At 40.8% G+C, this 25,449-nt stretch overlaps 1 protein-coding gene across 1 annotated transcript in view; it reads left to right on the forward strand.

Moving 5' to 3' along the window:
- Window positions 1-383: 383 nt before the first annotated feature.
- setbp1 (SET binding protein 1) overlaps window positions 384-25,449 on the forward strand; it is a 102,377-nt gene continuing 77,311 nt past the window's right edge. Inside the window, exon 1 of the mRNA XM_056458512.1 lies at window positions 384-921. The gene's annotated coding sequence lies outside the window, so the exon portion shown is untranslated. The remainder of the gene's footprint in view (window positions 922-25,449) is intronic.

Raw genomic sequence — 25,449 nt, forward strand, 5'->3', positions numbered from 1 at the left:
AAACACCCATACATGCTCATTCATGCACATACACTACGGCCAATTTAGCTTATGTTTGGACTGGATTTTTGGACTGTGGGGCAAAAAATTATAAACAAATAAATAATGAAAAAACAATATATGAAAATTAGTATACAAAACGCTTTGCAAGACAGACAGACAGACAGACAGACAGACAGATAGATAGATAGATAGATAGATAGATAGATAGATAGATAGATAGATAGATAGATAGATAGATAGATAGATAGATAGATAGATAGATAGATAGATAGATAGATAGATAGATAGATAGATAGATAGATATCTTGTTCCACAGGTAGATGGCGCAGGTGAGCGAGCAGCAGGACGGGTCTGTCAGTCAGCGTTTGCCCAGATCAGAGAGCAGAAGCACACACACATACACCGACCATCAAAAACTACTGCGGGAGTCCAGCAAGAGTCACATCACACTCGCTGAAGTCCAGTAAGCAACACACGTCCAGCAGCGGGAACGCCGGAGTCCGCGTTTCTCCTGGATATATTTGCCCTGCACGACCGGCGAGTCACGGATAGCAGGACTTTGGATATAACTGTGGTTCGTAAGAGCAGATTTGTTTTCTCCGCAGTGGGAAGGCTCGATCCTCCCCCCGAGTCTGAGGATTTGAGAGGGAAGCAATGCAGTGCTGAGACTGACTGTGCACCATATTCCTGCTCCAGTCCACATTTCATCTGAATCTGCAGACGCACTTCACCCATCGACCGCAGATCGAACGCTCTTCATTTGTTTCTTTCCTCCTGAATAAGAAATCTAACTCGAGATTAGGACTGACGCCATTTTAAAGCGATAAAAAACCGCTTGAGTTTTGAGGGATTGTAAAGTGCTTGTCATGATCTAGTAAATGGATTTACTCTCGTAGACTTCAGCAGCAGCAGCAATGGGTGAGTTAAACCTCAGCACTATGCCATTTTGATCAGCTCGCTATTTATTTTTGTTTCTGCGATTGACTGGTTGTTTTGGATTAACGTAAAACAGTAAAACGTAGAGCTTTTTTTACCTGAAATAAGAGGTAGACCAGCATTGGTTGAATTCTTTAACCTAAACAAACCTCAATCTCTATTATTAGTAATAATTAATTAGTAACAGTTTCATAGAATACAGATGGTGAGTATTTATCTAACTCACCCCGAAGCTGCAATTGCAACACTGGGAGACAACCTTTAGCTGGATGTTCTGATCATATAGTAGCATATTCATAGGAAGAGACATTATTCAGCGTAATTTACTGTAATCGTGGCCATGCATCAGTTTCCCGCTGATAGAGAGTAGGCGTGTGTTTGCACTGTCAAGCGCCTATAGTAATTTCCACTATAAGCCACCGTGTAGGCTTTGCTTTCCATGTCACTTGTGTTCTTCTTACTCATCGCAGACGGGATGTGTCACAAAACCTCGCTAGCTGTCTGCCTAGACCGCGTTTTTTGGGGCGTTTTGTTTCCCTAGAATGCTGTCAAGATAGAGTCTCGCTAGGTTTTGAGACACCTCAGCGTTTTTGTGTTTAATGGGTAGTAATGATGCAACTGTTGACCTTAGTGTTAGGTTTCCTATCTGATCTGTCATGAGGTTGCATGGTCAAATTACCCTTTGCTGACATTTGCCAAGATCAGATACTATTCAGAACGTGAGTTGCAGTTATTATTGATGTTTTCTATATTTAGCCTATCAGATTTTAAATGGTGTCTTTGGGTTGGTTGGTGCAAATCTGTGGCTAATTGCAAAAAGGGCAGACCTAGATTTGTCAGCATTTGTCAAAAACAAAAAAACTAAACAAAAATTGCTATTATTATTAATAATAATAATATTATTATTATTATTTTAATTGAATATAGCAGTGTTTAAAGGTAGATGATAACACTAGGTTGTAGTGATAAATGATAATTATTGGTGGTTTAAATAAATTTGGTTATATTTACATCCAAGTAGAACATTGCTGAACTTTATTTTATAAATGAAGTACTGAGCCATGAAAAATGTACTGAAATAAATGAAGAGTTCAGATGCAAAAACTTCTAAGTGCCGTTTGATATTTCCATCGAAAAAGGAATATTTTTCTCAGCCTCACAATAGCTGGATAAAAATGCTGATAACTGATAACTCTAAATTTGAAGGCATATATATACAAAGCTTCTTAAGAGCATTGTTAGCAAACTGTTGTGGAGATTTCTCACAAACTTAATTCCCAAGTTTCAAACTAAACTTCCCAATCAGCGTTGTGAACTTGTGTGGTTGGAAGTGCAGCTCTTGACATTTGATTTTTAAAAGCTTCTTGATACACTAAAACATGAGATTTTGAGTTGATATTGACATGAGTTGTTTGTGTAGTACATCATAGAAGACAATACTAGTATTGCTTAATTTTATTTGTAGAAAACTTCATAAGAAAACTTATCCTCATCTAAGAGAAGACACTTTGCTTAATTATTCATGACAGCATGTGCTGCTTTCCTGACAAACGTTCCAGGCAGTGAGATCGTTTGCAGTGACACATTTGTGGATCAAACCTTTATTGACCCTTTATTACATATGGACCTAAATAGACCATGAATATTATTGTGACAATAACACGTCCAACAACCTGTCTCTCACATGAGATAACAAGCAATTAGCAAACTATCCAATCAAATCCTGACAGAAAAAATCTAGTCCCAGCCTTTTTGAGAGCGTTGGGAGACCAACTCAGTTTCCACCTATCACGTTGCCTTAGAGGCGTGGGCGGAGTTAAAGACCTCTTTTGGCGCTCTTTGCTCCCTGTGACTCTGACTGAAGATTTCTGTACAGCATCATGGGTAATGTTGCTGCACAAATTCTGTTATTAAACACTATTGTTAAAATTGAAGTTGAATTAATGAGTTCAGCAAAAGCTTCAACAATTGATTAAGTATGCATTTAGAAGACATTTAGATACAAAAGCAAAATTCCAGTCTGTCCGCATGGTCTTAAAAAGTATTAAAAGTTGATAAATCAATTATGAGAAAATTAAGGCCCTTAAAAGGTATTAGAAAGTCTTAATGGCGTTAAAAAAGCATTAATATATTTATTTTCCTCCTAATATGAACAACGGTGTGCTCGATCCACACAATTAGTTCAGGTCGGGGCATGTCCGGCCAAGCTCCTCCATCCAGGTGATGTGACGCAATTTGCGACAAACATGGTAAGGTGATATGATGCACTCCACATGTAGCAAAACCATAGAGAAAAACAGACGGCAAAATGGGAAAATGTAAGTTTGCGTACTCCTGGTTGGAGAAAGACGAGTTTAAACAGTGGTTGAAGCCTGTTGCTGAAAACAACCGTGTAATTTATTTTTTCAAGCTTTGTTTCTTCCAAGCTTATCTGAATTCTTTTGCACGGTTGTGCTCCATTAATTTATTTAACTACAACTGTTTATTAAGTTAAAGGTTTGATACTGATTAGAACTTGAAATGGCGATGAGATCTTAAAATATTCTGAGAAGCTATTTAAAAAGGCTTAAAAAGGTATTGAAATTACCTTTTGGATTCCTGCATATACCCTAAATTCATTGAAGGTACAACTTTATCAGTATCATATCCCTGGACCCACAATCTTTGCCATGCTCTACCACTTGAGCTACAGAAAGGCATTAATAGTAATGTTTGGCTAATGTATCTTACTTTGATTTTCTACAGGAAATTTTATGTTATACAAGTGTGGTATACATGAGGATAAATATGATGGTATTACTTTTTTTTTAAAATGTCCATTTCTCCATCTTCTGTTAACAAATGTACCAAGTGTTGTTGCATATCCATATTTATGCCTCAGCAGGCACACTCTGACCTTCTGAAGCAGAATATAAATGCAAGTTTGGCATTTAGCCTGAATCAAGAAAAATCGATGCTTTGGTTGCATTAGAGTTTGGTCAGAAGCATTGGTTAAACCTTTGTCCTCATCTAGACCTTCTGAAGTAGTTGAACTAAAATGGAGGGAGTTTTGTGGATTACAGAGTTTGGGCCAGTATAAAATCTTTATTTTGAATGCTGTGGGTCTGGTTATGACGGTATCTCTTTAAAGTTGTTTCAAAATGGAAGAGCTGTTAGCAGGTCTTCATCTTTTCATAGAAAGCCAATGGAAAACCCCAGGTCAGATGAGGAGACCGATCACGTTTATCAAAACACAAACGCATCTACTTATGGTGCGCTTGCCCACAAAAAGATTCCAGAAAACCTATTGTATATGCCGAGTATACGATTACACAAAAGAACCACAGTATTTGAGCAAAGGATAAATCCAAAGTGATGTTTATGTGTGTGAATGGAGCTCCCTCTGTTCCTGGCTATGGCTAGTTGCACTGGATGACGGCCAAGTCCTGACAGGAGACAAAGGAAAGAGGGAGATATCCAAGGACATATCTAATTTTTGGCAGTCTTTCCAAACCAAATATCAGAACAAGAACACCTTTTGGCAGCGAGCTACAGCGGGAGGAGGGTTGTTCCATTTGTATTTTTTTGACTACAGCCATTTTGTTTTCACTGCGGTTGAAATTCAGATCTTTCCTCAGTTTAAAATTTTGGCTCAAATCCATTGACTTGAAAACAAGACAAGACGGCTGGTTTTCTGCAAAAGTGGGATTGACTTCACGTTTGGAAACTTTGACAGGGAGGGATGGTATCAGATGTGTTTCAGTTACTCAGTATATCTGGCACTGGGGATTGTGTTGACTAAGGAGAATCTGCCAGTATTAGATGTAGTCTAATTCAGAGTGCTAATTGAGAAGGGTTTGATCTGTGCTTGATCTTTAAATTTGAGTAAGTGAAATCTATCAGTACAGTCATGGAAATGGTTTGAATCTTATACAGTGATGCTGTAGTTGTGAAGCACTGACCCTCAGTTCGATGTTGCTGAGTAGGTAACATTTCAGAAGGGCGTAAGATCACATTTTATCTGCACCTCTTATCTGTAATAGAGTATGAAGTATCCACTAGCAATCAATATAATTAAAAAAATGAAATACCTTCAAATTGACTCTCTGCAGTTGACAGTTCAGGCAAGATTTCAGTTAACAGAGTTGTTTTTCTGTTAATTATGCACATGATGTAATTGAATATCATTCTTATGAGGTCTGAAGTGAAGTGCTGCGTTGCTAAGCGTTTACATTTCCTGTTTTTATAGTTTATTTGTTTACCTACAAATGACCTAACCTGTAAGACTTTCAACTATCTAACAAATAACAATAACAATTTTTATTGCATTTGATTAATTTATGTCCATTGAAAGAAAGTTCACCAAAACTTTCAAAAGGTTTTACAAAGTCCATAAAGAGATTGTTTAAGCCATCCATATGAATCAAACCTTTTTATCTAAGTTTTCTGAAGATTTAAGTATAATTGCCTAATTCATAAAGACGTTTAATTTTATTAAACCTTTGGTTTCACGGTCTTTAAATGTCCCGTGAAGTGCTTTGAAATATGCAGTTTTATTTGATGTTTAAGTAATCTCAAACAAAACATGATAAGAGGGTGAGACATAGAGTAGGGCTGGGCGATATGGGCAAAAAATCATATCTCGCTATTTTTAGGAGGAATGACGGTATACGATATACAGTATATCCGGTATTTTTCCATAAATGGTTACTTGAGAGTCAAAGCCTAATTTAAAACTTTATCAAACAGTTTTTGAGCAAAATATAATTCAAACACAGGGGTTTCCCTCCCTGTTATTATCATCATTATAATTATCATTCTTATATTGTTATTTGTTAAAAGAGTAGCTAACAGCGAGATATTAAAATAGAAAAAGAAGTGTTTCATAGACAAATGCATGTTTTTTATTTGACTTTTTTTTTAAGTTTAATATTCATTTGAACCACCAACCGTTTGTACACTAGGCACACATACAAGTCAAATCACGTCTTCCAGTTAAGAGACTAAAATAAATAAATCAATTAAACAGAATAAATACAATGATTAAAATATAATCTGAATTAAAGTCAATAACAGACCAGAAAGTAAATGTAAAGAAGTCGTGTAAAAAATACTGAACTGATAATCAGTGAATATGAGGTGGTTTCACTTTCGGAATGCGGTATAAATTCGTCCCATTTTGACCTTTTTATTTCTTTTGAACACATTCAGATGCTGCTTGTCAAATTGACAAGGCTACTATGTTCATTCTTGCTGCGGAAGAAATGATCAATAAAAGGTTTCTGATAAACCGCTGTGACAGCTGCAGGCGCTGTGTGACATGCGTGCATGCGAGGGGCAGTGAGATTTGTCCGGGGAGTCAGATTTCAATACAACACCGGCACTGCATGTTCCTACATGTCACGTGTAGTGATGAGTCATTCTTGGACAATTAGTTCATTTTTAATAAATCTTTTGTATGACTCAGGGGTGAATCTTTTATTTGCGCATGCGCTCAGTTGTGCAAGCGGAGCTTGCGTACTACCTTGGAGTGGTCTGTTTCACGCAGAATGCAAACGTGTGGCCTCAAACCATATCGATATGAAAGGTATTAGACAATTCTGCATCGCAAATAAATGACTCATATTGATATATCCCCAGAATTTAATATAACGCCCAGCCCTAACATAGAGTAGCTCCTCCCTTTTTTAAAAACAGCCAACAGGATTGTTTTATCAAAGCTCTGCCAGTGAGAGTGGTTGAGCTCAAGTGCATCAAATGAAAAGCAAATGAGAAGCTTCTTGAAGGAGGCGGGGCATGTCAGATACTAGAGAGCATTTGATTGTTTATGATGTGATGAGAAACTGTAGTGTGAGTTGACGTGAATAAAACCATGATCCATTTGGGTGGAAGTGACAAACTACAAGTTTTACATGTCTATATCAGTTTTATATCTTCTAAACACAAATTTTGTCACTGTTTTGGGGCACACTAGCTTATAGATACCCTAAAATTGAATACTACTGATACTAACATCTAAAAAAACTTTATTTTAATTTCGTGGGACCTTTAAATATAGGCAAAAAAGTATAAGAGTTAAAGTTTCCTTCATTTGTGTTCAAAAGTCTTATGGGTTAGAAATGACAGCAGGGCAAATAAATGATGAAAGAATTTGGATGACAGATGAATCCTCAGACTTGTTTGAAAAATGCAAACTGGTGAAAATTGTGGATGGCAGTTGTTAATAAAAGTTTAATGGCATAACTCAATTAAAAAAATTAAGTTTATTGTTAATTTACGCCACCTCAGTGGTCAAGTGCTCCTTGGTGTTTCACATAATGCATGTCAACGTTTACTGCCACTAATATCACCAAAAAATCATAAAGGTAAAACTAAATGAATACATGTGGTTCCAGACACTAATACACTGAGGTCTTGTGAAGAACATTATTTAAAGTTCACAATACGGTTTGCACTTAATCAAAAAATTCTGTTTTTGTATCTGTAGTTTATTTTATTCACATTACTGCATTATAAAGATAATTTCAGCCTTGCCTCTCGTGTCGCTTTTGCACCTTGTCTAATTAGCGCTGTCTTGTGACAGCTTAGCCATTGAAGAAATGAGATTTCCTAACTGGCCTTGAAATTAACATCGTGGTCAAGCTCTCTTTTTACTGTGTCACTGTGACCATGTCAAAGGATTCGACAATAAAGATTTTTAGACACCAGACATATTTGCTTTAATTCTGTTTTAATCCCGGAAGCCTTATGTGGACAGTGAGTGTTTATTTTTGTCTTGCCATTGATGTAGAATATACTTAGCATAGCCGCCGCTATGGCACATAGAGTGTGTAATTCAGCCATGTTATGACAATTGATGTCTGTCTTGAACAAACGTGGCCATGAATGTGAAGTTTCCTTTCGTTTGTAGAACTGCAGGGCATGTGCCACTTCTGAGAGTCCTGTTGATGTAAGCCAGAGTAGACGCCTTATTTGATTTGACACAAGCTAAAATCAGCTTGTGAGGGAGAAGTACAGTCTGGTCAATATGGTGAGTATGGGTGTTCTTTCATTCAAGCTGACAAAATACAGTTTTTCCAGAAAAAATCCACTTGATAGAAACTCCATTAAATAGACTGCACATCTATCCATCATGGTTGCCTTTAGCACCATGGGAAATTCATCTGGCAGATGTTTCTCACCAATACGATTATAGGCTGTATCTAGTTTTTACAATTTATATTTTAATTGATTAAAAAGAAAAGGTTCCAAAAAAGAGGCTTTCATATGGCCCATTTCCACTGAGTGGTACGGTACAATACAGTCTGAGTCTGCACGCTTTTATGCCCGTTTTTACTGTCAAAAGATACGAAGCGAACTGTACCATACCACTTTTATCGTCAGTGTATTTCGAGACATTTTTCCATATTCAAAACCAAGTGATTGTCACTGGCGTCGAGTAGAAGAGTATGCAAAATCACTCCTTGACATTAGATGGCGCTACACAACTTTAAGCTTCTGACTCCCACTTGTGACACAGAAGAGCAAGACAGAAAGTTCACACGCTTGTTGTTATGGATGGTTCAGGTAGCAGCTTCAGCTCTAATGATGAAGAAGTGATTATTGTTCACCAGTGCAATAAGCTGCTCAACGTTGCGCTTGAGCGACTCCAAGTGCTGTTTACTGTAACTTCAGCAGCTCCGTGCATGTGAACAAAAGTGCTAATCTGATGGAGAAGGTTTTGACGTGGTGCGTCAAAAAAAAAAAAAAAAAACAAGCATGAGGCTTTTTTAAAAAATGAAGCTTTTACGCCTGCTGTTTTTCGCATTGGTGTGCACGATCACATTGGCACCTTTTATTTAGTCATGAGGCATTAAATGTCGACAGAAAACACGAGCAAAAAGCAACCCGCTTTAACTACTCTAGCCTTTATAATGTTGAATATACTGCAAGAGAGAATCTAAAAATGACAAAAGTCTGATTTTACCAGTGAAAAAAAAGTCTAATAATGTTGTTAATGACAAATGACAAGCATATATCTCAAACATAATAATAAAACTTTAGAATTTATGAATATTATGATGTCATCACTTTACTGTGAATTAACAACCAGGACATATTTGCGTCTGTTCAAGGTCATGTCTATACAAAATTTAGCATTTTAACCAACAGTAGAGCTACACATAGGCCTAATGTTATTAATGTTGTTTTACCAAATGTTTGTGAATAGCGGTCATAATAGCCTACTCATATTAACCTTTATTTTACATCTACAGAATCGTGATCTTGATTTTAAGCCTACTGTCAATAAAGCAGGTTCTAGTTATCCTCCAGCATGTGTGTTTAGATGGCTTTACTAAACAGAGCCATAGTATCTTGCTAGGCATCCTTCAATTTGAATTCAGTTTGCATTGCTTCTCAATAAAGTATGACTATAGTAAATACTGCACGTGAAATTACGACATATTATAACATGATTTTACTCCAAACTCATTTTAAAACTACAGTTGAGTGTTTGAAATAAATCCTTCTGTGAGACTATTCCACAGCTGTGTGTTTATTAATCAATGAAAGCAGTTAAATCCAATATTTGGTATAGCCAATATTTGTGTGTATTTAGCACAGACTGTAAAAGATATGGACGCAGGTTTCTGTTAAACGCAAAAGAAGCTACAAGTAGGTGTGGCCAACTGTCGCCATTTCGTTCGCATGTCATTGCACCAACCGCGGAATACCAAACAAAGAGGCAGAGCGTGAGGGGATCTACAGACGCATGCTAGCATTTTGCTTAGACGGGCTTTTCTTTGGGAGAAACGCTTAATACTTCATTACCAGCGACTCGTTTGTGTTCTGAACACATGTGCTTTTACACTATCAATACAGTGTTTAGTCTTTTAAAAACATGATTGTAATACATAGAGCCACTCAACATTGTTCTTATGATGTTTTTCTACTGGAGGAAAAACAAATTACTTCCAAATATTTCAAATGTAGTCTGTGTTAGTAAATGCAGGGCTACTTATAAAATCCAGGCATAACACTGCATGACAATGTTTCAGATGACTGTTCTAGAGCCCACAGCTAATCAGTCTGTCAGATTTTGGAGTGCATTGAAGTTCTAAAGAAAATTATAAATGATAAATGATCTTAAGTAAAACAAATATACTTATAGAGATGGTGTACTATGAGTATATAATTTCACTCATCTGGGAAATGGAGGCCACATGAATGGTTTTTGAGCACAATTAAGTGCACACAGCATGCCATATCATCTGATAATTGTAAGAAATAATTCCAAAAAGCAATTGTCTGTGTAAAGCCACATAAAACACACCCAAAAAAATACGATGTATATGTTGAGTTCAGTGGCTAATCAGCCGGAATCAGGTGCAGTGACTGCGACCAGCAAGACCTTGCTGTCACTCAAGTGGCCACACCCTTAATTATGCAGACTTAATATAACTCAATAAAAATGAAACGAATAAGTTATAAAAAAATTTACCCCCTCACAGTTGTCATGAAGGGTAATATTAGCTATATGAACCAAAATCGTTCTTTGTACCAGGACAAACACCTTTTGCAGTTTCATTTTCAATTCGATGAATTGCCCAGTCCTATATTAAACTCAAAAGCTGGTATATGGACACTGGTGCTGGTGTTGCGTTCGCTGTTAAAATGCAGTCATGATAAATACATTTCACATATTAGTCAAACCGGACCGAGATCAAAGAGTTGTTTCTGTCCTTCACTTGTTGATTGGTCACTGAATCACTCAATCATTGTAGTAAGTACGGATGTGGTATATGTTGCATATGTGTTTTTATGTTTTTGAAATGTACACATGAACTTTTATATACAACATGTGATTTATATATTATTGTGTGTCAGATGTCTAAGTGCTAGACCGCACAATCAGCTGCTGTTTTCACATTTGACTTGATTGCCTGGCTCGCAAGTTTGCACTTTGGACTTTATAAATGTAGTTTATGTACGTGTGCTAACACTGGGCAACACATGCATCTGTTTATCACAAAATGTAATGTAAAAATTCAAATGAATGAGAGAAGAAAGAAAAAGGTTGTAATAGTTGATCAAAAGCCTTTCCACCTTTGACTAAGTTTGTTTTTTTGTAGCTTAAACTTAAGGTCGCTGGCTCAAGCCCCGGCTGGGTCAGTTGCCATTTCTGTGTGGAGATTGGATGTTTTCCCCGTGTTCGCGTGGGTTTCCTCAGGGTGCTCCGGTTTCCCTCATAGTCCAAAGACATGGCGTATAGGTGAACTGAATAAGCCAAGTTGGTCGTAGTGTATGTGTGTGAAAAAGAGTGTATGGCTGTTTCCCAGTGTTGGGTTGCAGCTGGAAGGGCATCCACTGTGTAAAACATATGCTGGATAAGTTGGCTGTTCATTCCGCTGTGGCAACCCCAGATTAATAAAGGGACTAAGCCGAAAAGAAAACGAATGAATGAAAATTGGTTCAAAATCCAAACCCATTTTTTACTTTTCTTTAAATCCTAAAATTGATATCGATTTTTGTTAGCTATTATTATTATTATTATTATTATTATTATTATTATTATTATTATTATTATTATTATTATCAATTATATTATATTAATGAGTGTGATTTAATAAACTAATAGTGTTTCGAAATGAATGAGCTGCACAATTAATAGAAAAAAGATTGCGATCTCAATTCAACCCCCTAGACGATCTTAATCCAGCATTTCTACGATTCTGCCAAATATATTTTCAAGTTCAGGAGAAAAGCAAAGGCGTCCGCACAGGTCTTCACATTGTTTTACATACATTGCTCAGCAATGTGGACAACTCCAAATGGTGTTGAAAGAGTCACAAACTGTATTTATAAGGTATAATTCACCCAAAAATTTCATTTCTGTCTTCATGTAATGATGTACTCGCAGCCGCAAAATCACACGTGACGTGAGCTGTTACCACAGAGAGGGTGGGCACGCTGCACGCACCTGTAAATGATGTATAGTGAACAGAACCTGCACAGGTCGTGAATAACCGGTAATAAAGTTGTAAATAACAATCAGTTTGCACAGAGCGATCGTTTGAGAGCCGCACGGGAAGTATGAACCGCACTTGGCAGTGAAAATGAAACCGAAAGTGCGTCATTTAAATAATCATATCGCATTTCAGAGTTATGATTATGACAAGCATTTGATATGTTTTTCTTTCATAGCGAACACAGAGTGTTAAATGTTTAACACTGTCAGTATAACTGCTATAGCCTATATAATGTTGAATATAATGCAAGATGGAATCTGATAATGACAAATTTCAGATTTTACTAGTAGAAAAAATGGTCTAATATTGTGGTCAAAGACAGATTGCAAGCATATGTCTCAAACATAATAATTCAACAGCAGAATTATGAATAGTTATATTCTGATGTCATCACTTTACTGTGCATTATTGACCAGGACATATTTAAAGTCTGTTCAAGTCCACCATTCAAAGTCTATTCAAAATTCAGCATTTTAACCAGCAGTAGAACTACACATAATATTATTATTGTTGTTTTACCATATGTTTGAGAAATACCAATAATAATAACCTACTCATATTAACCTTTATTTTACATCTATAGAATCGTGAGAAAATCGTGATCTTGATTTTAAAGGGCACCTATGGTGAAAAATCTACTTTTCAAGCTGTTTGGACAGACATATGTGCATGTATGGTGTATAGACCGTCATATTGGGGTGATATAAACACACCCTGTCCTTTTTTTCAATTTAGCAACATAAAAACGGTGGACCAATTGTAGCGGTTTTCAGATCGACCGCAACTTTACGTAGGAGTGCGGTCCCCCCGCCCACCGAATTGATTGACAGCTGCGCGTATTAACATGTCCCGGTAGTCACGTGTATAATCATATCAGCAAGACCAGACGTGCGCAAAGCAACCGGGAATAAAAGGTGTGTTCAGTTCGCTAGGTTCATCAATCATCATCAAACGTGATCAAGAGTAAGTTTTACATGTTTAAAATGTTTTAAAACAGTGCATGTGTGTAATGAATAACAGCGATTTAGCTTAGCTTTACTTCATTAGCACAGCCACGTGTCAGAACAATTATAAAGGAAGACGCTTCAGTCCCAGTTTGTGGACGTTAAATCAGGTTTATTTTGTACATTAACATAACAGATATCCATACAGCAGTGAGGATTAACCTGTATCCTGTCATGTATGCGTGCAAACAGAGTGCGAAGCTAAACGGGCGCTCTGTCTGTCTGTCTGTCTGTCTGTCTGTCTGTGTGTGTGTGTGTGTGTGTGTGTGTGTGTGTGTGTGTGTGTGTGTGTGTGTGTGTGTGTGTGCGTGTGTGTGTGTGTGTGTGTGCGCGTGTATCTGTGTGTGCGTGCGTGCGCGTGAACTTTGTGTGACTCATAGATGCAACTGCACATCAAATACTCACAGATAAAGTTCTTACCGTAGTATTTCTCACAAACGCTACGTGAGATCAGCTTCCTTTATGTCTGTCTGTTGTCTGACACAGCTGAGGGAGGAGATTAAGGCACGTAGAAACGGTGGGTGGGAGGACTAGCCTTAAAGGAGCAGTACACCAAAACCACCACCCAGTTCAAAAATGTATAAATATGACTTTAATAAAAGGTATAATAAAAAACCTGATGGGTGTTTTGAGCTGAAACTTTACAGACACATTCTGGAGATGCAAAACATGAATATTAAATCTGAAAAAAGGGCTAACCTAGGTGCCCTTTATTCTCATTCTAGACAGAATCGTGCAGCTCTAATGAATGTATAATAATCGTGATGTTTATGCCAACTTTAAGTTTGCTAAAGGACTCTTCATTAGACTGGATCATATCTTTGAATTTCTATGAACAGATGTCTCAGCATGGCATTTTAGATAAATTAACATTTTAATAAAGAAATTATGTTGCTTGTTTAATTTTATAGTACAGCTCTCATACTGACACCTCAATGAAAAGAATATAACAAGACGTAAACTGACTCTTTGAAGGTAGAATTAGACTCAAATGACTTTGTGGATGCAAAAAAAGAGAAAATACTATAACAATCCACAGCATTATCTTAAATGAGTTTAAATTGATACTGTCATCGATTTAACTGTCAAAAGACTGTCTATTTGATATGTTATCAAAAAGAGAATGATAGAGTTACTTTGAGTTTCCTGTGTGTTTACCACAGGACCTCAACAAAGTGTGAGCATGTGGTTGTTTGGCAAGGCTATTTGTGAGTGTACCTCATGCCTGCTCTCCGTTCATGGCCTTAAAAGGGACTTGGACGGAGAGGAATCCTCTCACCACAGCACACAGACTTGACACCCGGCTGTAGATTGTGTCAGTACAAAACTTTTAGAACATGCTGTCAAAGAAGCTACATCTTGTTAACAATATATCACAACATAACTGTTCAGGAACACTGTTCAGAAAGTTAAGTAGCTTCAGATATTATTTAGCTCTTCAGAATATGAATTTAATTTAATTGAGTTGAATCATTTTTGTTTTGGCCCAAACATAATCTCCAATTTTTATTCTCCTGCCAGCAACACAGATGTAATGGCCCGCATGCACATTCACCTATGGAATCTTGCGTTGCGTTGCATCGAGGCATTGGGCACAAATACATGCACAATTCTTTCTGAAGAGAGTAATAATGCTTTTAGAATTTTTTTATGATGAGCAGTTAATCAAACTAGGGTTGTCGCGATACCATTAATTATTCTTATGATACTATACCAGCTGAAGTATCATGATACCAAGTAGTATTGTGATACTGTAATTCATAACTCGATTTATAAAGGAAATTGTCAGAAATACTATATTTTATGTTATAATAGGCCTTCTTGAATTAATTCATAATTACCTTAAAGCCAAAAAGTATTATTTGCACCTCACCTCACCTAAAATTTATTCATTCTTTTTGTTTATTTTGTAGATAACTGACCAACAAAAAATACATTAAAATAAAGATACAAATTCTACATATGAAATTTGTTATTTGTTCCAACAAAGTTAGGCTAGATGAAGTGGTCAAAAATTGTTTCAATGTTTCTTGATGTCTGATCAGATAACAATCTAAAGTAATTGACATTTCACTTTGTGAGTCATTTTTTTGAGAGATTGTTGCAGTTGTTGTAGCTACTAAATCATATTAACAGGAACAGAAATGAACCGATTCAGATGTGCATTCAAACTGAAGCGTTAGAAAACGTCCAATAGGCTACCATAAAAGGCGCAAATTCTACACAGTTTTGCAACCTTAGGGACTCCACAGACTCCATTAAAATAAAATGGTCTATTGTTGCACAAACATCTGAGCATTTGAGTGACTTTTCCACATGCAACATTATCTATTGTAGATAAACCATTAATGACGATACTACTGTTTACAAACTACAGTGGCACCGCCAGTATTTTGGAGCCATAGTATCGCGATACTACCATAGTACTGGTAAACCGTGCAACCCTAAATCAAACGTTATCGTCTTGGCATCATCTTTGACAGCAGCTTATCGACGCTAACCACACACTGGTTTTACTGTTGACTTCAAGGGGACCTATTGTGTCTCTTTTTACAAGATGTAAAATAAGTCTCGGATGTCTTTTAAAGTGTGAATGTCTCAGTCTCAGCTCAATTTATAACTCTCTGAAACTGCCACTTTAGGCAGATCCAAATTGTGCCATTTTGTTGAATGTCGCTTTGAATTCGAAAGTGATTTTGATGGAGCTACAAATGCCACCATTGTGGCGGATTCAAAACAGTTGACCACTGCATCCCAAATAGCACACTTGATGGTATAGTATATAAATTTAGTGGCATCCAAAATTGAACACTATTGTTTATTTTACTAACTTCAAACTGTTTCCCAGATGTCCCAGACTGTTGCTAAATTAGTAAAATAAAGGACCAAACTACCAAAAAGTGCATTTAGTTATTGCTCAGCAGGCACACAACATCATAAGATGTCAGTGTTTCCTCTAGGATTTTTTCCAGCTGTGGCGGCAGACCCTGGTGGGCATTTTACACAGATCTACTAACTACATGTGGCGTTATTTCAGTGACAAATGTCGTGAGCGCAGTATTAAGTCGAGATCGCATTCATGTAATAGCCTACGAGCATGTCAGTCTCTGTGCTCGAGTGCCGATTTCCTCTGCTCGTGCACAAAACTTCTTGCGTGCCGTCAAATATATGCTGCTCAAGTGCAGATTTTCTTGCGCGCCCTCAAATAAACGCAGCTGAAGTGTGATTTAGAGCGTTTATGTAAGAAGTATGTCTCCAACATTTATTAGATGTGCTAGGAATATTTAAGAATGTATCCAACAGACGTACAGAGCGGCGTTAATGCATCCTGAAGTAAAGTGAAATGCTATAAACTCCAGCAAGATAAAGGTATTGTATGCAGAACCACAGACCTTTATCTATAAATAAAATATAATTATGGAAACTGTGTTCATCATAACTGAAAGCTACGTCATGTTTGCTGGCCTCACGCATCACGCACCTGTCGGTCAGTCAGTCAGTCTGTCAGCACGTCACCTTAAAGAGAAGCTGTAATGCAGCCGTGGCGGGATGAATTTTGGTGTGGCGCCCCGCCACGGACGAATTAATGTAGCGGAAACCATGGATGTTAATATTAAATTCGATTTAGGTTGTGATGTCAGGTGATCAAAATTCAATGAATTCTAGCCAGCATCTTGGGACAACATTATTTTGATGTCCCAATAATGACTTCAAATGACGTTGATATTTGGTTGATTTTAGGCTGTTAGAAGGTGACCAAATCCAACGTCGAGCCAACATCTTAAACCAACGTCATACTGTCATCAAATACTGAATTTTGTTCATCAGGTATGGCAACTAAAATCCAGGATCTGATAGACATCATAGTGGTAACGTCCATACAACGTCAAGCTGTAACATCACTAGGCATTGATATTTGGTTGGTTTTAGGTTGGACATTGACGTTGGCCTGAAGTTGAGTTCTGACGTCAACCCAATTTTCATTTCCAAACAAAATGCAACATCCCTATGACGTTAGGGTACAATGCCAATCTGACGTCATGTTGACGTTTTGTGCCTGCTGGGTGTTTAAGGCTATTTTGGTCATCATACAGTAAACATCAGTCATCTTCTCATCAATGACATGCATCTAAACAGTCTCTGGCTCAATGCGTGTTAAGATTTTGGACATTTTCTTGGACAATTTGAATGCTTCCAAACAGTTTGCTGCAATTATAAAGCGCACATGTCTTGGGGTAGATCATTATGATGCGATTTACCTTCTATGTGCGGTTTGATTAGACAGGAATTACAGGATTGATTTTTCTATTCCCTATAGACGAGAAAAAATATAGAAGTGACTACAGATTGAAGGAAAGAAGTGTAGTAAAAGTACTAATACAGCACTAAAAATTTACTCAAGGGAAAGTAAAAGTACACATTTATAAAACTACTTTGTAAATTGCAATTACTAAAAAAAACTACTCAATTACAGTAATTTGAGCATGTGTAATTAGTAACTTTCCACAACTGGTATTTATATTATAAAATGGCATAGAATAGTGCATAAGTATACAATTTGGGATGCACCAGTTATACTGTTATCTCTGTGAAAAACTGAAACGTTAAAAGCAGTTTCTCAGAAGAAGGTAGTATATAGAGACTCTGGTGTTCATTTGTGCATCATAAAACACCACATGTTGCTGACATTACCTTGAGCAGGTAAAAACTCTTAATGGCAGATGGCTGCTTCTTACTCAGGGCCATCTATGCTAATGAGGGAGAGATCATCACTAGTGGGCGGGGCTTTCCCCTCTGACGACACAAAGAGAGAATGTGCATCAAAGTGTTTCTGCAGACCATTCTTATGAAGTGTGATTGTAAAAAATAGAATTAATTAATGAAAGTCTCATGAAAGTGTTTTTGCATAATAGCTTCCCTTTAAATTAGACTTGGTGAAACAGTGTTAATGTTTAATTTTCATGTCTAAATAATAATATGGGCAGCACAGTCGCGCAGTGGGTAGCACAATTGCCTCACAGCAGGTCGCTGGTTCGAAGCTTGGCTGGGTCAGTTGGCATTTCTGTGTGGAGTTTGCGTGTTTGCGTGGGTTTCTTCCGGGTGCTCTGGATTCTCCTACAAGTCAAAAAAACATGTGCTATAGGTGAATTGGGTAAGCTAAATTGTCCGTAGTATATGTGTGTGAATGAGTGTGTATGGATGTTTCCCAGTGTTGGGTTGCAGCTGGAAGGGCATCCGCTGCATAAAACAAATGCTTGATAAATTGGCGGTTCATTCCGCTCTGATGACCCCAGATTAATAAAGGGAGTAAGCCGAAAAGAAAATGAATGAATAAATGAATGAATTAAATTCTTTATTGTCAAATCTGTTGAATGTAAACTCCTCTTAAGAATTCACCATTCATTGAGGTAATTAAAGAAATCTACTCAGAGATTGATCCATGCTTATGTCATCATCTAAAATTCATTTGTGGCACAGCAAGTGTGAATTACCTCTGAAATTACCTTCAAATTACGACTGAGTTGGTTTTTAAGTTTTATGCGCAGCTTAGAGTCAAAAAGTTTTTTACTCCTATGTCTATTCCTAGCGCTGTTCTTATGAGTAATTCTCAGAGACTTCATTAAATATGGGGCCAGGTTACAATTTCATTGTGAATTTTCAATAACTATTAAAACACCAGGCATTTGATTGATTTTCTTCAATAATATGTCATTGTTAACCCAGTTGAGCTGACTTTGTTGAGCTGATCTAGATGAATTCCTTCAGATAATTGCCCCCCATTGCTCTGATCATCTTAATTGAGATGCAGCAGAAAAGAGGGCAGGAGCCCCTCGAGTATGAGCGTCTGAATATATCCCCCCTTCGAGTCTGCCACAGGCTGACACAGAACTGCTTTCTGTGTTGTAGTTACCCACGGTCTGCCCGGGGCGTATTTGTTATAATAATAAACCTGTTTATGAGCCGACTGTTTTCTTGTACAATTAGCATGCAGTTAGCGTGCCCACTCTGCCAGACAGGGATTTCTGTTACATAAACTGGGTGTTGGGGTTTAGTATTGTGTAAGGGGTATTTTGTTTGTGAGTGAATGGATTAGACTTGCACAACCAGGAAACACTAATTCAAGAAAAATCTCTAGGCTTGCTTATTTACTGGCTATGTGAACAACCAGATATACTTGCGGAAGGGAATCGTTATGTGTACAGAGAAAAGTCATTTCTATTTGTTAACAAAATATAAGTAAAGTTGTGTTTGCTGCATGTTTTGAGTGGTTGTAGCTTGTGGAGTATTTGTTAGGTGGTCACTAGTTTGTTTAATTGGATACTTTATATTAAAAAAAGAAAAAAAATCACATCAACAAACCATTCCAAGTATCACTTATCCTTTCCACCAGCACAAACCTGGTGCTAGTTTGAAGCTAGTGCATTTGGCAGTTAGGAGATGGTTCATCTGACGAACTTTTCAATGCTGCGTTCACACCAGATGCGGAAGAAGTGTCAAGCGCAAGTGTTTTAGATTTTAAGTGCTTAATACGCATATCGTGTGTTTCGCGCAAAACACTCAAGTTCGAAAATCTGAACTTAACGCAAATCCGCGTCTGTTGTGAAGTGAATTTGACGCGCGAATGAAGCGGATTTTGACGTGCAATGAAGCGAGTAAACTCAAAATGTTCACGCGTCTATTTACGCATGAATAGCGTGATTTATCCGTGCATTCTGCGTCTGGTGTGAACACAGCATAAGACCTGCACCATCTAAAGAGCCACTGTAGAGCCAGGTCTAACATCACTGCATACAAGATGCAAACTTATCTTCAAAAATCTATCCCTAATAAACTGAATGTTTAGCGCACTTACATCGGCATTCAATCTCGAATCAAATACAACGTGTTCATGCCGTGCACTGGAGTTTGTATAGATGGAGATTAATAACCTGTTCACATAGATGGAGATTAATAACCTGTTCATGCAGAGTGCCGTAATTTGTATAGACCAAGAATACTAGGCAAAATAACGTGTTCACCATTGCGGCGTAATTTGAATAGAGAGAGATTGGAAGCAATTTTAACGTGTTCAGCATTATGTTCCACTGCTATTACAACTATGGCATGCAAGCAGTTCTTACTTTTAGGCAGGCAATGTTTTTAACATTATTATTTAGAAGTTTTCACCTTTAATGTTTAGGACAGTGGAGATTATAGACTGGAAAGTGTGGACAGCAGAGAAAGGAGAAAGATCGGCATAAGACCTTGAGCCGGGTATCAAACTCTGGTCACTGTGACTATCGTAGTGTCATGTGTTGATGCACTAATGCAGGGGTGCTTAAACTTAAACTCCATCCATGCAGGGGTGCTTAAACTCCATTTACACTAATACGTTTTAGTTTGAAAACGCAAAAGTTTTGCTACGGTTACGCCATCCGTCCACACTATGCCGGAGTTTTCGAGCACCGAAAATGGAGCTTTTTGAAAATTCTGAAGAGGATGTTTTCATTTTAAAAACGCTGCTGATTAGTGTTAGTGTGGATGGGGAAAACAAAGACATCTGGAATCAGGATTGGGGCTTTTCCCTCAGTATTAAGTAGCCTACACAAAGTTCAGTCTTGCATCCTCTTCTTGTAAGTTCAGACTTCGCAAGTTTGATTTGGAAAACAAACTCCCGAGGACACGTCAGGTAAATCTTCAAAGGGAGCAGTGTACTTTTACTTTTGCCAGAGTGTGTGTGGTCATGTTATGTGCATATTCAGTAGGTATACTCTTGTCAGAGAGTTGTTTAGAAATGCTCTGTGAAACGCTGGTGTGGACGTGGAACATTTTCATTCTAAAGCTGGTCACACTGGACTTTCTTCCTGTAGACTTCCATTCATACGCATGCAAATGCGTCAGACTGAAAACGCAAGGTCATACAACAAGTTTCGCTGTTCGCTGCGTTGCAAAGTTCAAGCTTGGGGAACTCTGACCTGCGAAATCGCATCACTTGACTGCGCGAGACCAATCGAGAATCAAAACAGGACCTCTCTGGACAGAAATTTAAAATATGGACCACTAGCTCACTTTTTAAAATGTCTAATTATCTTGATTAATCCCACCCCTTTCACAGCGTCGTATGACAGAATTTTGCACACACAAACTCTAGTGTGACTGCAGCTTCAAACGCCGTTTTAAAACTAAAACAAATAAGTGTAAACGGGGCCTTGGTTCTAACCCCAATCAGACACACCTGGGATAGCTAATCAAGCTCCTACTAGGCTTTCTAGAAACATTCTTGCAGGTGTGTTTAGGCAAGTTAGAGCTAAAATCTGCAGGACACTGGCCTTCCAGCACCGAGTTTGGACACCCCTGCACTAACCAGTTGGCCAAACCAGCAATGTTTTGATGGTTCTTAAGAACGCTACGGTTACTAAAGTAACCCTTCGTTCCCCGAGGGGGGGAACGGAAATGCTATGTGGAAACTTTCACTATGGGGATTTCGTCAGAATCCAATCATCTGAAAGAGTATAAAAACGGGCCAATGAAATGCCAATGAGTTGGCAGCGTCAGCGTGCACAGCTGGCGTCAATGACAATCAGTCATGCTATAAAGACGCAGCCAGTGCCATGCTCGACATCCTTTTCTAGCTGAAGAGACTTTCACGCTCAACAGCTAAGGGACAATCGTTGTGGCGAAGGAACATAGCATTTCCGTTCCCCCCCTCGGGGAACAAAGGGTTACTTTAGTAACCGTAGCTTTCCCCTTCGGATGGGGAACTCCAATGCTATGTGGAAACTTCCACTATGGGGAAATCTATGGAAAACGCCACAACGAAAGAACCTTACTGCGCCCCTGGCGAAGGGTGTGCCACGCAGTAGAGCAAGCGCACCTACAACACCCCGAGACACAGTCTTCCAACGTGTCCCCTGGCCCTCACTTACCTGTTCAGAAACGGTTATATTTTTCGGGGAGTCGCAATAACCCTGTAAAAAGGTTTTGATACGACAGTACGTTGGGAAAGCGTTCAGTCCCGATAGGGAGGACGCTGCGGAGCTCACCTGCTACCCAGAGGGGAGACCTGGTGACAATCTATGGACCAGCCCAGAGATGGGGGGGTCCTAGCATAAGGATGGTTAGCGGGGAGGGAAGACACGAGCCTGCCCTAGAAGGGGGGACTATACCGTGGCTGTGTGAACGTATGAGATCGCCAGCGGGGATCACACATAGCAGGCACCTATACCCAGAACGCGGGCTGACCAGCGGGCATGCCGACAACGTAACGGGCCAACACCTGACTCCTCCGCTGAGTCAGGTGCTGGGGGCCTCGGAGGAACTCTGCAGGGTTCGCCAAAGAAATGGGGAACTAAACTGACAAAGCTGAAAAAGCGCACGTATCTCCGGGTTAGGGAGAGTGGCGCAGCAAGCGTGTTTCGACACCTCAACCGAATCGTTTCCTCAATCACCAAGGGTTGCCTAATACCCTTGAGGAAACCGGCTCCACTCGCAGATTGTAACCTTGCAAATGTATTGGGTGTCACCCAACCCGTAGCTCTACAAATGTCTGTCAGAGAGGCGCCGCGTGCTAACGCCCAGGAGGATGCGATGCTCCGTAATGGAGTGCGCTCTCACCCCCGGGGGACACGGCTCACCCTGGCCCAAAGGCGAGGGAGATGGCATCCACTACCCAGTGGGCCAACCTCTGTTTAGATACGGCACTTCCCATCTGCCGACCACTGTAATGGACAAAGAGCTGGTCAGAGGATCTAAGGCTCTGAGTGTGGTCCCCATATATTCGCAAAGCCCGAACAGGACACAACAATGAAAGGGCTGGGTCTGCCTCCTCCGCGGGCAGCGCTTGCAGGCTCACTACCTGATTGTTAAACGGCGTGGTAGGAACCTTGGGCACATAGCCGGGCCGGGGTCTCAGGACAACGTGAGAGTAGGCCGGCCCGAATTCTAGGCACGAGTCACTGACCGAAAATGCCTCCAGGTACCTAACCCTCTTAACCGATGCCAACACGACCAGCAGAGCTGTCTTCAAGGACAGAAATCTCAAGGATACTGAGTCGAGTGGTTCGAAGGGATCCCCATGTAGGCTCGTAGCACTACCGCGAGATCTCAAGAGGGTATGAGAGGGGGGCGGGGGAAAACATCCGCCTCGCACCTCTGAGGAACTGGATGATGAGGTTATGCCTCCCCACGGTGCCGCCATCCACGCATCATGATGAGCGGAGATGGTGGCCACGTAAACCCTCAGTGTGGAGCGCGACAGCCTTCGCTCCACCTGTCCTGAAGGAAAGAAAGCACAACACTGATCTGGCAAGATCGGGGGTCTTCTCGGCGAGAAGCGCACCACTCAGTGAATAGACTCCACTCCAGGGCGTAGGCATGCCTCGTAGAGGGTGCACTAGCCTGAGTGATGGTATTAACCACCGCCACCGGTAGGTTACCTAAGTCTTCCTCGTCGCGTCTTATGGACCCCACATGGAGGTTCCACAGAACTAAGCGAGGGTGCCAGATGGTGCCCTGTCCCTGAGAGAGTAGGTCCTCTCTCAAAGGGACTCGCCAGGGGGGGCGTCGCGAGGAGGGAGAGTTCTGATATCCAGGTCCGGTTGGGCCAGGGGCGCAACTAGCAAGACCTGCCCCTCGTCCTCCCTGACCTTGCACAGAAACTGCGCGAGTAGGCTCACTGGGGGGAGTGCATACTTACGCATGACTCGGGGTGGAGTCGCCATTCTCCCGGGGAAGGAGCTGCCGTGAGAGCCTGTTGGCCGCACGGTTGAGCCCATCCGGGGTGTGAATAGCAAGCAGCGACTTCAGCCGCGTATGACTCCAGAGGAGCAGACGGCGAGCGAGCTGAGACATGCAGCGGGAGCGTATACCCCCCATCCGGATGGAATACGCTACCGCGGCCATGCTGTCCGTCCTGACCAGCACGTGTTGCCCCCTCAGCACCGGTAAAAAGCGGCGCAGAGCGAGAAACACTGCCAACAGCTCTAGGCAGTTGATATGCCAATGCAGCTGGGTTCCCCTCCACAGGTCCGCAGCAGCATGCCCGCTACACACGGCCCCCCCACCCCATACTGGAGGCATCTGCCGAAACGACAGCCTGCCTGGACGCCTGACCTAGGGGCACACTGGCCCGTAGGAAGGAGGGGTCCTTTCCAGGGGGTGCGGGTGCGGTGACACAGCGCAGTGACAGTCACTCGGTGTGGGCCCGCGTACCATGCGCATCTGGGGACCCGATCGTGAAGCCAATGCTGTAGTGGTCTCATATGGAGCAATCCGAGCGGCGTGGCCGCGGCTACGGATGCCATATGCCCCAGGAGCCTCTGAAATAATTTCAGGGGGACCACTTTTTTTCCTGTCGAACTCTCTCAGACAGTTCAGCATTACCTCGGCGCGCTCTCGTGAGAGGCGCGCCTCCATAGTGATCGAGTCCAGCTCCAACCCGAGAAAGGAGATGCTCTGCACGGGGGCGAGCTTGCTCTTTTCTCGGTTGACCTGAAACCCCAACGGGCGGAGGTGCCGGAGCACCTTGTCTCTGTGCATAATCAATTGCTCCCGAGAGTGGGCTAAAAATCAGCCAGTCATCGAAATAATTGAGCGTGCGGATGCCGGCGAGCCGAAGGGGCGCGAGGGCACCCCCCGCGAGCTTGGTGAAAACTCGCGGAGACAGAGAGAGCCCGAAGGGGAGGACCGTGTATTGCCACGCTCGACCTTCAAACGCAAACCGCAGAAACTGCCGGTGGCGTGGAAGTGTGGAGATATGAAAATACGCGTCCTTCAGATCTATTGCTGCAAACCAATCCTGAGGACGAACGCATCGCGTGATGCGCATCTGCGTAAGCATTCCGAAGCGCAGCCTGTGAAGGCAGCGGTTCAAAATGTGCAGATATAGGATTAGCCATAGCCCACTGCTTTTTTTTTTTTTTTTTTTTTTTGGGGGCACGATGAAGTGCGGGCTGTAAAACCCGCGCTCCATCTCGGCTGGAGGGCCGGCTCGATTGCATCCTTCGCCAGGAGGACAGCAATCTCCTCTCGCAAGACAGGGGCGGACGCAGGACTGACCCTGGTCGCCCGTGAACCTGGGAGGCCGTTTAGCGAACTGAATCGCATAGCCGAGTCTGGTCGTATGGATGAGCCATTGCGATGGGCTGGCCCGCGCTAACCAGGCAGGCAGAGCCCCCGCAAATGGTCCCACCCGCACGATCGCTGACGTGCCAGCGGCGGGGCAGCGTGGAGTGAGTGGGCTCATCCGGGGAGCGCTGGGGTCCCACAGGAGAGCAGGAGAGGAGATGTTCTCGTCTCGCACTCAAACTCCAGGAGAGGGGCTGGGAGTGGAGAGAAAGGAGACCGTTCTCTCGTGCTCCATGAGCCATTGGCGAAATGCACCGATCCTGCGAGCTGGAAGGCATAGCGTCCCAGACTGGCAGTGTTCGGGCTGTCACATCCGGAGGAGGGGAAAAGTGCTCTTTCACTGAGGATTTTGATGGCGTTTTTTTTTTTTTTTTTTACGCCTTTAAATAACGTGCCCCGCCCTCCAGCGGGGA

The sequence above is a fragment of the Danio aesculapii genome, chromosome 5 (assembly GCF_903798145.1).
Source record: "Danio aesculapii chromosome 5, fDanAes4.1, whole genome shotgun sequence".
In the NCBI taxonomy this organism is placed as follows: Eukaryota; Metazoa; Chordata; class Actinopteri; order Cypriniformes; family Danionidae; genus Danio; species Danio aesculapii.